The sequence below is a fragment of the Triticum aestivum genome, chromosome 6A, assembly GCF_018294505.1.
Source record: "Triticum aestivum cultivar Chinese Spring chromosome 6A, IWGSC CS RefSeq v2.1, whole genome shotgun sequence".
Lineage (NCBI taxonomy): Eukaryota > Viridiplantae > Streptophyta > Magnoliopsida > Poales > Poaceae > Triticum > Triticum aestivum.
This window is the reverse complement of record NC_057809.1, coordinates 140,594,398-140,600,894: the sequence shown is the minus strand read 5'-3', so window position 1 is coordinate 140,600,894 and position 6,497 is coordinate 140,594,398.

Genomic DNA, 6,497 nt, shown 5'->3' with positions numbered 1-6,497 from the left:
TGATGCCCTAAATGCTGTTGCAAGAGTGCTATGCAATGTTAGTTTCAGATTCTTATCAGAGATTGGACATTTGTCATTTTTGCTATGTTTAATGTGTGCCTCCTATGAACCTGAGCCGTACATGAGTTTTGAAGTATGCCATGCCATCTTTACAGGGGTGTATGCCATGTATTTTTGTGATCTTTGTGGTGACTACCACAAGTATGCAAAGTAGCTCTCGTAATGTTGCTGATTTCAGGGACTTAAAAATCTTCTAAGTCTTTGCCCCGTTAATATTTTTATGCCATGTATTCTTGTTGCTACAGAGTGATCCATGCCTCTTTTGAGCATGTTCAGTAAGGATGTTTTGGGGATATTGTTATGCTTTATCCATCCATGTCTTTTTTTGCATTTATGGAGCACCCTAGCATGACTCAATATTGCTCTACTTTTGCTATAAAATGTTCTTGGCAGATTGTTTACATGTTCAATTTTGCCGAGGTTTTTATAGTTTATCCATGCATGCTATGAGGTTGTTCTTGCCATGTTTAGCTTCTATGCCATGTCTACTTGCTGGCTGTATGCTTAGTTTGTCATGCAATTCCTTGTGGTGAGTGAATCGAGCTCATAAACATGCCTACGTGAATCTGTTTTGCCATGTTCTAGTTTTCTGGTAAGTCTGAATCTGTTAACGAAAGTTGCTATGTTCACATGGTTGCCATTGTATTTTCTGATCCCTTTTGGCTTATGGTCAGTGAGGGACTTTTGTTATATGCCTTGTGTAGTTTCATGACATGCCTTGCTTTGCCATGATATGTTCCTGTAGCATGTATTTATCTTGCTCTAAACATTCCTTCCTGATGTTAAATTCCTAACATATTATTTTCACTAATCTGTAAGCTGATATCTTTTGCACTTTTGCCACGCTTGTTTGAACCTGCTATTGAGTGAATTGGCCGCAACTCAGTGTTCATCTTTTGTCAAGCATCTTGAGTGGATCACTGCCATGTGATTTGTTGATATGTTAGAGTGTAGTAGCTTGTTGTTCTTGATGCATTTAGATGGCCTCGTGCTATTAATCGTAGATCGGTGCCATATTTGTTTTGCTTGTCATTTGCAAACCGTGCATCCGATTCCGGTGATCTTTATATCGATTTCGACCGAAATCAACTCATCTTTCCAGTGGCACTCTTGGTTTTCCAAGTTGAGGCCAGGTTCAAGCTTTCCTTCCCGAAACATGCATATGCATTGCATATCATGTCCCGCATGTCATGCCATGTTTTGCATCATGTTGCTTGCGCATTGCATCGTGGTTGATTGTGTCTCCCTTTGCTTGTGTTCTTGCTTTGGGTAGAGTCGGGAGATGAGTACGTGATCGAGGAACCCGTTGAGAATGTTTACGAGGATCAAGCTTATGTCAACTCGGAGAACTTTGCAGGCAAGATGACCATACACTCAAAATCACTTCTATCTTTGCTTGCTAGATGCTCGCTCTATTGCTATGTCTATGCTACGATACCTACCACTTGCTTATCATGCGTCCCATATTGCCATGTCAAACCTCTAACCCACCTTGTCCTAGCAAACCGTTGTTTGGCTATGTTACCGCTTTGCTCAGCCTCTCTTATAGCGTTGCTAGTTGCAGGTGAAGATTGCAGTTTGTTCCTTGTTGGAACATGTTTATTTTGGGATATCATTATTATATCTTGTCTATTTTTAATGCACCTATATACTTGGTAAAGGGTGGAAGGCTCAGCCTTATGCCTAGTGTTTTGTTCCACTCTTGCCGCCCTAGTTTCCGTCATACCGGTGTTATGTTCCTTGATTTTGTGTTCCTTACGCTGTTGGGTTATTATGGGAACCCCTTGATAGTTCGCCTTGAATGAAACTCCTCCAGCAAGGCCCAACCTTGGTTTTACCTTTCGCCACCTAGCCTCTTTTCCCTTGGGTTCCGTGGACTCAAGGGTCATCTTTATTTTAAACCCCCGGGCCAGTGCTCCTCTGAGTGTTGGTCCAAACTAGAGCCCCTTGCAGCGCCACCTCGGGGAAACTCGAGGGCTGGTTTTAGTTGTACGGATTGCTTATCCGGTGTGCCCTGAGAACGAGATATGTGCAGCTCCTATCGGGATTTTTCGGCACATTCGGGTGGCTTTGCTGGTTTAGTTTTACCATTGTCGAGATGTCTTGTAACCGGGATTCCGAGTCTGATCGGGTTGTCTTGGGAGAAGGAATATCCTTCGTTGACCGTCAGAGCTTGTGATGGGCTAAGTTGGGACACCCCTGCAGGGATTTGAACTTCGAAAGTCGTGCCCGCGGTTATGGGTAGATAGGAATTTGTTAATGTCTGGTTGTAGAAAATATGAATCTTAACTTAATTAAAATGAATCAACAGAGTGTGTGGCCGTGATGGCCTCTTTTTTCTGCGGAGTCCGGGAAGAGAACACGGTCTCGTGTTATGCTTGAACGTAGGTTGTTCTAGGATCACTTCTTGATCATAGATTCTCGTTCGTGCCTTTGCCTTCTCTTCTCGCTCTCTTTTGCGTATGTTAGCCACCATATATGCTAGTGCTTGCTGCAGCTCCACCTCATACCTTTTACCTACCTATAAGCTTAAATAGTCTTGATCGCGAGGGTGCGAGATTGCTGAGTCCCCGTGGCTCACAGATTACTTCAAAACCAGATGTAGGGACCGATGATACCATTCCAGGAGATTCGACTGAGCTCAAGTGGGAGTTCGATGAGGACTCAGGACGATACTACGTTTCCTTTCCACACGATCAGTAGTGGAGCCTAGTTGGGTCGATCGGGGACTTTATGCTTTTGGGGTTGTCTTTATTTTTGGTTCCGTAGTCGGACCTTGATTGTATCTGGATGATTGTAATGATATATTCATGCTATTGTGTGATGTGGCGATTGTAAGCCAACTATGTACCTTTTTCCTTATTCAGTACAAGGGATGTGTAAAGATTACCCCACTTGCGACATTGCTTACAATGCGGTTATGCCTCTAAGTCGTGCTTCGACACGTGGGAGATATAGCTGCATCGTGGGCGTTACAGGTGCACCAGCCAGACCTTGGCTTGTGTTGATCATAAAAAAACCGGGATCGTGTCCTTCGGTGGTGTGCGTGGTATGCACATTAGGCAACCCCAACCAGTCGAGCCTCAGCGTTTCAAGTCGAAATATCTGGTGGCCAGAATTCCAGCCCTAGGAAATTCCCGTTATGTCCCCGGGCCATAATGACTACCGATGAACAACGGAGGGATGCTTTAGTAACTAGACAACGTTACCTACCGTTCCGAGCACGGTTTAATTCCCTCGGTCGCCGCTCGTCAAGGTCACCCGTCAACTGCATTGCCTAGTACTACTACTACTACTACTACTACACCAGGATGAGCACAGAATTGAGCCCGTTTGATCGTGCCTAGTACTTGAGTTAATATATCAGGCAATGCACTGGAACAAAGGGATTATCCTTCTACTCTGCATATATAACTTGTCTGAAGTCTAACTAAGCAAAATGTTTGACCAAATCCTTTCTTAAGAAATACAACAGGACAGATGTACGGCTTGAAAATTTATTGCATGATGCAGGTTATGATATTGTTTCGAATCCTGGATCTTAAATTTCAAAAAATCCAAAAGTGAGGATAAATTCTTGAAACTAAGCATGGTCACGTGATATTGCACAAATATTACTTTGTAAGTTTTTTCTTCAATTTGAGACAAGCTGCTTATGACAAGTTGCACAAATGAAGAGCCAAGGTATTTTGGAACAAAGAGCTGTCACGTTAAGGCGAACGCTTTCACTATTGAAACCGTGGGCGTTTACGTGCCGCCACGAGTCCCCGCTTCTCATCGGCAGGTGACGTCCGAGCAAGCGTGTGAGTCGACGGGAGGCGTGCGAGTAGACCGCTGCGCCGGATGTCAGGGAGGCGTGCGAGCAGACCGCTGTGCAGGCTCACCAGGAGGTGAGCCCTTTGAACAGGCTCCGCCGCCCACCGTCGTCCCAACTGCTCCCACTTTTAATGTCGCCGGCGCCGCAGTTTAAAATCAACCCCGCACTACCCGGTATCGCTACAATCCTCTCTCTTCCTCTCCGGTTCTCCTGTCGTCTACCTCCAACTAGCCTGAACTAAACATACGCCATGTTGCATCACGATGGTCTACCCTTAGTGTTCCAGTTTCCTGAGGAAGACACCCAGCCGGAGTCTCAAGAACATAAGGCACTTTGGGACGAGTTTGAACTGGCCTTGCGGGAAGACGCCGCGCCTGTCCCCGCTCCCGTTCCGGCTCCAGTCGCCCCGACTGCGCCAGCGCCCATCCCCATGGCATTGATGGGCTGGGAGCCGCACATTGTCACTGAGCTTGATCCCACGGGGTTCCACGAGGTCCCCGCCGACTTTCATGCGCCCATGCACCTGCCAGCGCATGCGCCTGCGCGTGCACTAACGCGCATGCCCGTGCCGGTGCCCGTGCACCTGCCAGCACATGCGCCTGTGCGTGCACTGACGTGGGCACTCGTGCCGGTGCCCGTGCACACGAATGTCTCCGCCGCGCCATTGACAGCGCCTGTCCCCGCGCGGGTGCTAGTGCCCCCCTCAGCGGCATGGATGGCCGCCGTCGACCGCTTCCTTGCACCAACGCCAGTCGCCTCCTCCCGCAAGTTGACTCACTCGGAAGTCCAGAACATTTTGGCCTTCCTTAAAGCTAGGCCAACGTCCAGGAGTACGCCAACAACGGCGCAAGACGCCGCCGTCGTCGTCGGTCAGTGGCCCGACGACACACATGAAACGGCAGAGGAGCCGCTTCCCACCGCGAGACGCCCCCGCCGCCGCCGTGTAATCTAAATTTGCCATGAAAAATGTTCGGATTGCCATGCTTAAAATCCGAACGTTTATCATTTCTGTTTATTTTATATCGATCGTCGTATAATTTAAAGTCGGAGTCAGACTGAACGAATTGTATGGTTTGATCGATTGAATGTTCTGCTAGAGCCGTATCAAATTAAATATAAAACGTCATCAAGCCACATGTATTCCTTGTCATCCAATGACCTAGACTGCTTCAATGTCGAGCGCTCAACACGTTTAGCGTGCAGTTAATTTCATGCCAAAAATAGTGCTAATCACATGACAACACGCAAATAATATCCTAGTAGTTAATATCCGCATGCACTTAATATACTTCCAAATTAACATGCATTGCACATACACACTAACTAGTGCTGCTAGTACGTGAAACTGGTGTCGTGACTTGTGAACGCGTCCAGATATGGTCAACCGCAACATCGTCCGCGAGTTCTTCCTGTTTGCCCGTGCAAGGGGAGGAGAGAGAGAGAGAGAGAGAGAGAGAGCACACATGGGACCCACCAGTAAGTGATGGAGAATAGTACTAAAAATAATATTACATGTTATCCATTAATTAGGTTGTGGTAATATAAAAACATTATGTGAACAAAGGGGGTACAACAAACATTGCTATTCTACGTATGTTGCCTATTGGCGTGCGGCTTGAAGGCCCGATCGCATGTTCGATCCTCGTCCTTTATTTTTGAATTTGTATATGGGTCCAAATTTGTTTCATGACATGTGGGCCCCTCGGTGTGTAGTTTGTAGCACTTTAATTTGTGGGTCGAAATTTGTTCCATTCCAAGTGGACTATCGGTGTGTAGTTTTGTAGCTCATTTATAATAATTAAAGAGAACAACATATTTTTTCAATAATACCATGGTGCGACGTTGAAGGCGAGAAAGGACGTGCGAGAGAGCGATCACCGAGCCAGAGAGAAATCAACTAGGGGAGTTGCATGGGTTGCAACGGTGTTTGGAGTAGTTGTGGGCCGAATGCTACGAAAATATAATCTAAACCGACCGGAATAAATGCCTACACAAATTAATCCAAGGTTGGAGTGCCCCTCGCAATGTAAATAGCTCCATCTTTGCGAGGGATGAGGAGGTAGTAGCTTCAACGCGTGGAAGATACAGTGTGAGAAAGCGAGGTCAATCGAGAGACATATAGATAGAGAGACAAAGTGAGTGTGGTCCGACATTCATTGAACAAATATATATGCTCTGGAGAGATATTGTCCGATTGAGCTTTTTGGCAAGGGTGAGGGCTGTAAGATAGAGCTTGAGAGATGATCCAGTCATAGACGTGTAGATATATTTTGTGCGTGGGAGGAAGCAAGGTCAACCGAATACATAGGGTCGTCGTGCGATCAGAAGAGTGCGATGGGTTGGAGAGAGTGACCTAGATAGACGATGTGCGTGAGAGAGTATACAATGTGAATAGGTCGAATTGGGCTCAAACATGGTGATATATCGTTTTTGTCCGAGAAAGAGCGAGGTCAATCGAGACATATGGAGAGAGAGATTGAGTGAGCGTGGCCCACCATGAGGTCAAAAGAGTGGTGGCGGCTTGGATGGACTGACCTAGATAGACAATCTGCGTGAGAGAGTATAGAGTGTGTCGATCAAGGCCTGAACAGGGAGGTATATCATTTGTGTGTGAAAGAAA